At 34.6% G+C, this 12,779-nt stretch overlaps 1 protein-coding gene across 1 annotated transcript in view; it reads right to left on the bottom strand.

Moving 5' to 3' along the window:
• The window catches only part of nvy (CBFA2/RUNX1 partner transcriptional co-repressor nervy), a 64,557-nt gene that overhangs the window by 26,520 nt on the left and 25,258 nt on the right, over positions 1–12,779 (bottom strand). The gene's annotated exons all lie outside the window — the stretch shown is intronic.

Here is a 12,779-nt window from a genome sequence, read left to right as displayed (position 1 = left end):
TTTAATGTCTCATCATCAGAGCTGTCAAAGATAATCAATATTTTTGTTAAACCAAATAAATATATAATATAAAAATATTAAAAATGTTAGGAGCAATAAATTTTCAAAATTACTTTGTACGAATTTCTACGATGATATTTCGAAACACAATCATGATTCGCAATTCAACCGTGATATAATGATAATTTTAAAAAATATGCTAATCGATGTAATTGCAATCATACCCGAAGCGAAGAGCAATCACCATAATTCGCATGTCGAGAAATTCTGACTTTATACCTATATGTGCGCCATAGCTCGTTCATAATTGAAGAGCAGCCGCAGGTATCCTATAAATGTGCATTAAAACGCATAATGCGAGGCTATCAGCGCTGATATGCTAATGCGCACCATTTAATGCAATTATAAGTCGGTGGTAACGATTTTACATCCACAATTTATACACAAAATGTAGTACACAGATATGTGAAAATTTTGCGTCAAGATTCTTCATAAATTACGGAGAAAATGACATTTTTTTATAATCAATTATTGCAACATTTCTCACAACTTATCATTAAAATAATTAATCCTCGGATTTAGCAACATGTATAATAATGAGATACCGAATAATTAATGCGGGACTCGAACTTTCCGCTAGAGTGAACGTATGAGGGAACCGTCAAATAAGACGGTCAATCTGTTGGCGGGAAGGTTTAGGAGAGACGATCCCATTAAGCTAATGGAACTGATCGCCACGAGGCATTTTTGCGTGGGTGCGTGTAAATACGTAGCAGAGGTGTGTCGAAGGAAGAAAGGAGGAAGAGAGAGAGAGAGAGAGAGAGAGAGAGAGATGATGTGATGGGAAGAGAGAAGGCGGAAGAGAGGTCGATGCTACCGTGTCACTACCACCTGACGCCGGTAGCCAGTAGGTAATTACCTGTACCTGAACTCCCGACAAACTAAGCTGCCTCACGGCTTACGCGATATGATGGGGAGCCTGAGTACACACAGACGCCTTCCGCCGCCTGCATAAAGGGCGAGGTCGTGGTTACACAGGGTGCCGTCGTGATATCCCACGTGAAAAATCTCCTCTGATGGCCTCTGGTGGTAACTGCCAGCCGGGAGATCACGAATGGCAATTACGAGAATAGCGTCTGCAAGCATCTCGCGATAGCGCGAACGATCGACCGAGTCGCAAAAACGAAGAGAAAAATCAGAAAATATCCTTAATGAAGGAAGAAGAGATAAGAAGAGTGTGAAAAGAGTAAAGAGTAAAGTAAAAACGTTGTTTTGATAGGCATCGCCTTCGACCAAGAAAAAATCAAAAAATATCCATGAAGAATGAAGAAGAATGAAGAAGAGTGAAAAAGAATTGAAAAAGAGATAAGAAGAGTGTGAAGAAGAGTAAAGTAAAGTCGTTATTTTGATAGGCATCGCCTTCGACCAAGAAAAAGTAAAAAAATATCTACGAAGAGTGAAGAAGAGCTAAAGAAGAGATAAGAAGAGTGTCAAGAAGAGTGAAGTAAAGTTGTTGTATTGATAGGAATCGCCTTCGACCAAGAAAAAAGTCAAAAAATACTCATGAAAAGTGAAGAAGAGTGCAGAAGACTGAAGAAGAAAAGAAGGGATAAGAAGAATGTAAAGAAGAGTGCAGAAAAATGAGGAAGAAAAGAAGAAATAAAGAAGAGTGTAAAAGAAAGTGAAAGAGAGTGAAGAAAAGTGAAATAAAATTATCTTTTTGATACGAATTGCCTTTGACCAAGAGAAAATCAGAAAGTATCCATAAAGAATGAAGAATAGTTAAAAAGGAAGAAAAAGAGTATGAAGAAGAGTAAAGAAGAGTTAAAGAAAAGAGAAAAAGAATATAAAAAAGAATGAAGAAGAATGACAAATGAAGAAAAGAAAAGAGAAGAAAAATATGAAAAATAAAGAGTGAATTAAAGTCGTCATTTTGATAGAAATCGCCTTTGATCTTCGAAAGACCTCAATGCCTTTTTCTGCCTCATTTCTGCAAAATTTCCATGTACGGGAAATATAAATCATCGTTCTCTCGTCGGTTTAATAATAATTTGTCACGCATTTTTTTCTGTTATCTGCCGACAAATTAATTTGCCAGTTGATAAGCGAACAGGTAGGACAGTGCTTAATTACGATCTGTAAATTCATGTCGTAACATTTGTAATAATATTATTCGATTGTAATGCATGTAATAAATGTGTGATGAATGTTGCCCGGCTTCTCTCTCCGCTTTGTGTGATGTTATTTATTCGTTATCGATTTATTATAACGTCGATGCTGCGTTTTCCACGCGTTGACAGTCGGAAGTCAAAGTAAAACAAACCAGACACAAATTTAATTAATTACGTTATTACAAACGCTTCTTTTAGGCTTTCCAATATACATACTATCCGAAACGCGAGTTTTAGCAGATTTCACTTCGGTGTAATTCGTTAGATTTCGATTCAAAGCGATTAAGTACAACCGAGTGAACTGATAGGACGGTAGCGCGGTTGTCTCTCTAATGACTTTACGATACGAAATCGTTGCGATGCATCTCCGCGATATTATGATGGCACCGATGCGGGTGCAAGCATCCATCCATTTTCGGATCGTGATGTCTCAATGCACCGACGATTAAGTGGGCACATAGCGCGATGAAACAGAGATTAATTATTCTCGGAACAAATTCGACTTTCTCTCTCTTTCTCTCTTTCTGTCTCTCGTAGCCTTCCTCAGTTAGAAAATTTTGTACAGCACGCATCGACTGCATATTTCAAATAAAATTATGATCGCAATTATGCAAGAGGCGTAAATCACATGCAAATAATGCACACGAACAATGCAATTATGTAAATAGATTATAATGAAGTAATTAACAAACGTGATTATTGTTATACCCTCATATTATTCCATATTGTGGCGATAAAATAACAGTAATATCGCTGTGTCATATGTGTCCAGGATGCGACTACCATGTTAGAATTTTTTAATTATTAGAAAAAAATTTTTGTGGAAATGATGGAAAAAATATATCATCAGAATATTAAAGAGATGTATGATTTAGGCATACATAAGATGTATCTTATGTATATAAGATGTCCCAGATTTATCGGATCATCCATTAATAACAGATTCTTGCGATTATTTGAAAATAATTTAGTAAAAAGTCGAGACTTAATTACACTAGATATAATTTAATTTTTTTTTATTATTTTGAATCATACCAGGTGTTTCTTACAAATGTTTAAATGCTGAAAACAATGCCGCAAGCCAATTTTCACCAGCATATCAGGTATCCAAAATAATTGGGATTTAATATATAAAAAATGATTTTTTGCGATATTTGAATATTTTACGAAAAAAATCGTCCCCAAATAACCTTAGAAATTTCTCAATGCAGGCTGTTTCTAAAACTATATCAGAGATTTTAAGGGTGCATTCTAGGGGTCAAAATAAGAAAAAAGTTCCTATAAAGATGGGTCCAAAAAAATGCTTTTCCTCCGAGTTACAACTCTTTAAAGTGAGAAGAAAAAATCCAATAATATATTATAGCTCTTGGAGACTTTCACAGATCGTTGAAATTTTGCACAGCATGATAATTAATAGTGAATACTTCATTTTTATATGTGATTTTGACAATCGGGGTGTTAATGTTTATTTTTGGACTCTAGAATACGTTCTTAAGGGGTTATACCTACCTGTAAAGTCGAAAAAACATGTATTTTTAGGAATTTTTTTTATCTAGTGCCCGATCGTTACTTTTTATTTTTCGTTGTGTAGATTTTTTACAGATAAAAATAAACAATTTTTTTGGTTGAAAATCGATAGTTTAATTTTAAACAACCGCCATTTTGTCTCAAATTAATTTTTCGAGATAATGAATGATTAAACACTAGATGAACTAATATACTAACTAAATTTGCTCGAATTTTCTATTTCAGATAAACGAGCTCAAAGCTACAGTGGTCACCGCAAAAAAAAACTTACAAGAAAATGCTCTCGAGAAGATCACTGATATCTTTTTTTTTTTTTTTAATATTTTGTAATTTAAATAATTAATCAATTATTTTAAAAAATCTTTCAGTTTAAAAAAAAATTCTTAAAAATACATGTTTTTTTCTACCTCACAGGTAGGTATAATCCCTTAAGGGGATGCTGCTGTTGTTCTGTTTTGCCGACTTTAAGTTAGGTTAAGTTCACTTTTTATCGAATATAAAGATTGAAAAATCCTCCACAATAAAAAGTACTAATAATAATAAATGGGGAGCACTGCCTTGCAACTAATTTTTGCTGTTTTATGCCTCATCGATTCCGTATGCAAATAAACATACATAATTAATTCAAGTACGAATCTTTTGATACAGGCTTTTAATCTCATTTTTATTACTTCTGTATTATTCTTTCATGTCATCTCTATTGGGAGCGTCATATTTTATGCACAAATAAACTGCAGAATTTTTGTATTAAATAAGTATTGTTATGAGCTGATGCAAGAGACCGATAAAACAACTGCGCTCCCCATTCATTATTATCAGTACTTTCATTGTGGAGAAGGATTTTTCAATCTGTATAGCCAATAAAAACAAAAGCTCTTGAACTCAAAGTCGGTACAACAGGTCATGATCAGCATCCCCTTAAAATCTCTGACATAGTTTTAGAAACACCCTGTATATTAGGTACACAGGTGTCCCCGGATGCAGATTGTTCTTTACGAATCTGTTCAAGGTTAAAGACGCATACGCGCGAATGTTTAATCAGCGTCGCGCCGTGATTGCAGGCGACGAGCTGTCACTCAACTCTCTCGCGCAATCTTGCCGCGAGTTCCGCGACGTACGGGATGCATCTTCCGCATGTGTGTGCGCGCATACGTATGTACAAGAATCCCGGAGAGAGAGAGAGAGAGAGAGAGAGAGGAGATATCTAGCTCGGATGATGGTAATGGTACTGCCGCTGCTGTTGCTGATGTTGCTATCCCTTCGGCCAGCTGTTACTTCCTGCAGCGGTTCTCCGTCCTTCTTCTCTACGCGTCCGTCTCACCAAAGGCTTATCAGAAGAAACGGAACGGGGGCAAGCTCTTCTTTGGTGATTTCATTTGATCGTGACGAGCATCCACGCCGCGTCCGATATTGCCGGCCATTCTTTATTGTAATAATAGAGGCCGAATAGGGAGCTCGAGTTAAAAGCTATGACGAACCGGGAAAAATATAACGATCATACTGAAAAAAATTGTCTTCTCATTTTAAGACTTTTCCACTGATTTTTAGAATACCCTTTTCTAAAATAGGATTTTCTTTTAAGAGGAGATTTAAAAATAGATTAGTATTAGATATTCCTAATTTATAAAAATGTAGACAAAATAAGATTTATTTTCACACACACATATATATATATCCTGAAAAAATTGTCTTCCCTTTTTAAGACTTTTTCACTGATTTTTAGAATACTCTTTTCTAAAATAAGATCCTCTTTTAAAAGGGAAATTAAAGAATGATTAATATCAGATATGCTTAATTTATAAAAATATAGACAAAACGAGATTTATTTTTGCATTAACAAAAGAATGCATTATTTTATAGTACACGACAAAGAAAAATCATAAAAAGAGCATAAATATAGATTGTCTTATTTATTCGTGAACACTTCTCTTAGATTGCTCAGGTCTTCTTTTTCAACTTTATTCAATCTTCTACTAAACTAAAATTATTCAGTGACAAACTGTATTGCATTGTAAATTGCAACATTATATAATTATATATAAAATATCCCAGATCTACCGCACCACTCGTTAATAATAGATTTTGGGATTATTTGGAAACGATTTTTGTTCTTATTATTAATGAAAATGTCGAGGCACCAATTAATTTTCGAGTTATAAGTGGTTAAAAATGAAGGATTTTTCACAAACTAAATTTGTAAAATTAAAATATTTAAAAAATTACATTCTTCATTCAATTTCAAGTCGAGTTTAATTTAATAGAATTTTAATTTAAAGGTTTAGTTACAAAAATATATGATATGGCAAAAATGGTAGCTTGAAAAAAATGACGATTTCTCTCAACATTTTTGTTGAAGAAAAATCGTTCCCAAATATTTTCAGGAATCTTCTATTAAAGGTCACCTTGAGATACCTTGTGTACTACTGCAACAATATGACCATAATTCCAAATAAAGGGTCCTCATTTAAAAAAATATATTATTATTCATTATTAAAATATAAATTCTTAGATTTAAAAAATGTTCTAGAAATACTTAATATTATTTATTAAGAGACATTTTTTTATAATTTACAGTCCTTTCTTACTTTGAAAATACAATTTTTCTAGTGAGAAATCGGAAATTAGAATCTTGACATCTCGTATCGATTTTCTAAAAATAGGACATCTAATGCAAAATTTATTTCAACCATTCTCGAAATAAATATGATAGAAATACGATGATCGTTAAACTACGTTTACGTCGTAGAATTTTAAAACGAATGTAAGAGAAGAAAAGAAATGTGTATGCGTATGTGTACGCTGTAGAAAATTTCAGGTAATCGCGCGCTATTTTTCTGCGGAGCCCCGTTTGTCTTCGTGACAGCAGAAAATCAAAGTTTACCCATATGAATTGGCCTTGCGGACCATATGTGCAAGCACATATACAAACAAACAAACACACACACACACACACACACACATACAACTCAACGTCGCAGTCCTCTCGAGCGAACTTTCTTTGAATGTTCAAAGATATCCGTTTAGTTTCGACATCATCTACATATTTGGGCAATATATAATTTTAGCTGGAAATCTATATATCAGCAAATTCTGTAAAACTTCTAAGGTCATCGATCTATCATCCAAATCTATTTATCATCAAAATTATTTTATATTTTGTTTATGCGGCGCTTTTAAAGCTGACTGTAATCGTCGTTTCACATTTTTATTTTTTTCTAATACATTTAAAACTAAATATTATCAAATTATAATAATTATATTAATATTAAATATTAAACACACGCATTAAACATTACAAAAGGGTTAAATTTGAATTAATGGAAATGGATATTTGTGTTGGCTCTTCAAATTTTTTAGAGAAAAACCTCGTTTCACGTGATGTACGACCAGACATCTCATAAACCACGAAAAAGTTCGCTGTAAACTATTACGTCAATCGACCTTCTCCGAATTACTTTCAACGTACTGACCTAAGTATTCACGCAATTAGCCGTAATACTTATCAGCGACGATTCATAATAATTTTTCGTCGTTTTCTGTAAAATTTCTATAATTTTATACAGCCATAAGATTCTTACAAAATCCTTTATTAAAATCAGAAAGTCAAAAAGAGAGCAAAAACTTAAAAACACTTGTGTCTATTAATCATGAGTTAACAATTCTGAAAAAATATACTTTGTAAATTTTGCAAAGAAAATTTAAAATATCATATCTGTCTTCTTCAGTCTGATCCGTGAAAAATAATGTTACTGTTACAATTTATTATTAATAAATAGATTAAATTTCGTTAACATGTCAGGTTGACAAGTAATGTTTGTTAAAAAAAAAATTGTACATTAATCGCAGCTCTCTATCAGCCATACGGGAGCATAACTGAAATTAGCATCGCGGCATTTACGCACCCGAACCGTATACGCAAGGTTTTGGGGCAAGGTGGTCTCTTCGTGGGCGACGTTCGAAGAGGAGCGAGATCGATAAAGCACACGTGCTCCACGGTGGCTGAGAGTCCCTGGCTGGAAGTAAGTACGGTGGGACTCAGCTGTCGCCTCCTAATTGCCGGGACAATGCAACAGATGGCTTTGATCGCAATCCCTACCCCCCAGGATCTTCCCACTCTCTCGCGAATTCTCCTCCATCTCTCTCTCTCTCTCTTTCCAGCCCGCTCTACCTCTTTTTCGCACTCTGTACCGCGATCTCCTCTTTCTTCCCTCGCTGATGCCGTTTTTCTCGCATCCTTCCTCGTGCGAGTTTCCTCCCCGTTGATTCGATCCGACATCACGCGACTCCGCGTGTTCGATTTCATCTCTCGCGGACAAGTGTGCCACTTAAGGGACTTAGCGGGATTTTAGTTCTACTCATTATTCTAATCTGATCGGTTGCACGCTTCCAAATTAACACATAATAATTAACACGTGTCTTCTTTCTTAAATTGGGAAGGTGTAGAACTGTAGAAGATGACTATGGGAAGATGTATGTACGAACTCTTCTTTTGAACTATAAATTCTAATGACTTCAATTCTTTTCCTCATCTATTTTCCCATAAATATTAATCAACCATATGACTGGACTGATAAAACAAAATTATAACGAACATCAGTAGAATAAGTTAGTATGATGTAGTACATGATACTAATACCCTGATGACATCTAGGAACCCTTCAATCAATGAACGGATATCAGAGTACCCAAAGTAACTTTAAATGCTAAAAATGTACCGAAACTTTTCTAATAGAAACTTTTTATTTAGAAACCTTCTAAAATATAAAAAAAATGTTTGATGCCTAGCTACTATAAGAATCTATCGCGGTGCAATAAATCGGTATCTATATTAAGTCATCTATACATTGATGGAAAGATGCAAAATTATGCATTGACAGGAAGCTTAAGGAATCAATAGAATAAGTTAGTTTAGTAATAATGAGTGGTACTAATATCTATCCCTGATGACACCTAGATTAAAAGAACCCTTCTGTCAATGAATGGGTATTCGAGAACCCAAAGTAACTTAAAACTAGAATTTTCTACCAGAACCTTTTGTAGTCAGAAACCTCCTAAAATATAAAAAGCTACTATAAGAATCTGTCGTGGTGTAATGAATTGGGTATCTATACATTATGGAAAACTGCAAAATTATGCATTGACAGAAGGCTCAAGTAAACATCCAATTAATTTTAATTCGGTTTATTAACCTTATCATTTATATGAGGCCCGCGTTCACAGAGTGAAAAGCTTTGTTAAGCGTCCTAATTAATTTAAACTAACGTGCGTGGAAGGAGCTCTGCGTAAAAGTACCTCCAGTTACCACCCCAAAAGGACATGTCAAACATAATTAGCGGAATATCATAGTCCCGAAGGGGAGATTAATTTCGGCCATTCCTTTAATATATTTACTCGAAGCAACATCACGGGATTTCGAACGTAACCTAACCCTAACCTCTAACCCGGGGGAGGTAAATGTCGCTAATATATTCCGCGTCTAGGGTATCACGGGTCTTCCCAGTTTTATGAAACTCGCGTCGGAAGAGAAGGGTGATCGCGCATACGCCCCGGGAACGGGCACCAGATCGTAAGCCGTATCCCGTATAGGGTATACGTAGATAGGTCGGGTCGGTACACGCGGTGTGCGGGCGACTATCGCGAAATACACCTCGGGGATGCCCCGGCGCGGCGCGACGCGGCGGATATGATATCAGCCCCGAACAGAATCCCAGTGGAAGTGTTGGACGTGCCTTATCGCGTCTGGACCAGGCAGTCAGGCGGCGCACGAACCTAACCGACACACACCGGGCCAGCCAACCAAGTTGACTGACTGCTCGCAGGAGTTTCGCCATCATCCCCCACGAAGTATCTTCCTCCCTCTCTTCTCTCTCCCGCTCTCTCTCTCTCCCTTGCGATTGCACTCTTATGCACGCATATGTCTAGCTACATTTACGCAGCTATATATAGTAGAATACAACATTGAAGGATATCAACATTGATTAATAAATCTATCTGTTGTATCAAATAAAGAGTTTTTAATTATGTATCACCTTCCCTAATAGCACACACATTTGAAAGATGTTCAGAGAACATGCAGAGGATATTTGGATGTCCTCTAGGTATCCTCAGGATATCCTTCGGACGTTTCTCGGATATGTTGTGCTGTTAGGGTTGTTGACGTCTCCCTAATGTTTTTAAGGAGCGTTGCATCAACAAAAACTGATCGATTTTAGAATAAACAGAGAAAAAGAGGGGAGGAAGGGAGAATTTGCGCTCGGACGTGATGACGGGGCTTTGATGTGCCAGAAGGGGCTTTTTTCCTGAGCCTCGGTTCTCAAGTTAGCTGCGGGCTCGCCGCCCGTCTAGATAAGCGGCTCGAGCTGAATGTACGATTTGAGAGCGAAAGAGCGAGCGAGCGCGCGTGGACTCGATATACGGGTACCGTCATGCAATATTCCGAACTAATGTACGATGCGCCCACAGCGTGGGCTCTCTCGCGCGGACATCGAGGCGAGGTCGTTCCTTTTAATTTCCAGTTTCGAGGATCGGGGTCAACTTCCGGTGCCCGCGCGGTTTCCTTCCTTTTTTCCTTTTTTCTTCAAACAGAGATCATGGACGTGTTAAAAGTATTTTTTAAATAATTAATGAAAGAATTTTTTTCCACAAAGCGTGTGTATCTTATGCAGTTTTAATTAAATCGGCAAAAATGTTGAAGAAAAATTATTATAAAGTTGACATGTGCGTGCCTTCGTGTTAAACTTACACATGATTTACGTCAATCCGGCCTGCGAAATGTTCATATACGCGCGCAGCGTTATACATTTTAATTAAAACTTCATTAACATTTATTGTTTTTTTGTTGTTACTTGTGTATAAATTTTAATTAAAAACTTAATTTTCGTTAGTAAAATATAAAAGATTGCTTGTCACATGGCGCAATCTTGACTGCGGCAAGTGACAGATTGTAAGCGACAGCTTGACAGCTGACAGCTGCGCGCTAAACTGATGAAATCCGCATTAAGTTAACAGAAAAAGTATATGTATATGTATAATGTACCGTGACGCGAATCTGAAATTAGATAAACTGCACTTGCACCGTACCTGTATGCGCTATACGTCATCGACGTATGCTCTCGAACGAGAATCGTCGATATACACACACACACACACACACACACACACATATATATATATATATATATATATGTATATCTCGAATTAACGGAATAGCGTTCCGTACTATTCAGCTGGACTCTACCGAGTGATTTGTTTTTTTCTTTTTTTACGGGCACGCGATAGATCAGATAGACTAGAGTGTGATGACGTTGTTAATTTTTAAACGACATGTGTCACTCCATCCCGACGGGTTATTACAACATATTGCCCGACCGGAATGGAAGTGAAAGAGGTATTAACAACTCTGAACGTCACATATTCGTTGCAACGAGATACTTGGAATCACACCGATTGGATTAAATTATAATTAAACATGAAGCAATAACGATATATTACAGTCGTTCACGTTAATAGCGGTCATTAAAATTTCCATTGGAAATCTATCTTGTTTTTGCGCTTTTTAATGCAATAAGCTGTCACTATCTTCACAACAATAATGACTTTTCTAGTGCATCTATATACATACATCCTCGTGACATAACATGGTCTCTACTTAATTTTGCGATGCCACGTGGAGAATTTGCCGATATTTCCACGTACATTTTGCAAAGCACGAAATTACAGACTGTGAGACTACTAGACAGCGCAGAGAAATCAATAGATCAATACAAATTGATATTTACACTTTTGGCAGACAGGTCACAACTTGTTCGATCGAATTCCCCGAAGAAAGCAAAAATATTCGCTTCTAGGAAAAATCGCTAGACATTCAACTATAAGCTTCTAAAAAATAAAACTCATTTCACAGAGTATAAAAATTGTTATTAACATTACATTAAAAGAAAATTAAAACAGTCACTAATATTGTCAATTGTAGATCGACGATATCTTTTCAAGAATTTTAAGAATTTTCAACTTAATTTTAGAATATTATGTTTTATAAAGGAGACATCAAAAGGTTCTTATCTTAAGAGGGAAATCATTTAGAGATTAGTATCAGATATTCCTAATTTAAAAATGTAGACAAAAAATAGGATCTATATTTTTACATTAACAAAAGAATGTATTACTTTATAACACAGAGGCAAAGAAAAATCATGAAGAAAGCATACATAGTATGCATATAGATCGAATAAGATTAAATCCTGAACGATTAAATTATAAACTTAATTAACTTATTAACTTCATCCATTCTTCTAATAAACTAAAACCATTTAGTAATTAACAAACACTGTAAATTGCATTGTAAATTGCAACTATATATATATATATATATATATATATATATATATGCAGTTACAACAATAACGATATTAACACCAAATGAACAATTTACATAAAAATAAATATACACGTTTATACATGTTTATAATTAACAAAGAACATTCTTTGTTAAGAATTCTTAATTTTCTTCTCTGAAGAAAAATTAATTTTTTAATTTTAGAGGATGTTCTAGACACACTTAGAAATATCTATCCAGAGAAATTTTATATTATACAGTCCTCTCTTATTTTAAGAATACAATTTTTTCTATATGTGATAATATTTTTTAAGAGAAGAAATATACGTATATTGTATATACTCACCCTCGGTGTTATGTTTAAATAATTTTAAAATTAGCTAAATAAAGATGAGATAAAAATATGTAAATTCAAGATGAAAATGATTTTGTTTTAAATATATTTAGTTAAAAAATAAAATTATATATAGTGATTCTCTCATCTAGATAATTTTCAGATAACATTATTTTTATGATTACTTATGTAAACATAGTTATAAAAAAATATAAATTATAAAAGGGATATAAAAATATATGTATTCATATTTTTAATTATAATTTTTTATCGCTTACTGCTTAAGTTCTACTATTTAAATATTTTTATGTGCTATGATTCTAAACCAAATTATCTAAAAATTATTCTAGATAATTTAAATACTTTTTTTCATCTAAGATGCAGATATAGATAATACACATTTTTATTATCT

This window comes from Nylanderia fulva, unplaced genomic scaffold, assembly GCF_048542155.1.
Source record: "Nylanderia fulva isolate GAGA-0341 unplaced genomic scaffold, ASM4854215v1 Scaffold4, whole genome shotgun sequence".
In the NCBI taxonomy this organism is placed as follows: domain Eukaryota; kingdom Metazoa; phylum Arthropoda; class Insecta; order Hymenoptera; family Formicidae; genus Nylanderia; species Nylanderia fulva.
The sequence above is the reverse complement of the archived record's forward strand: the minus strand, read 5'-3'. Positions and strand labels throughout refer to the sequence as shown.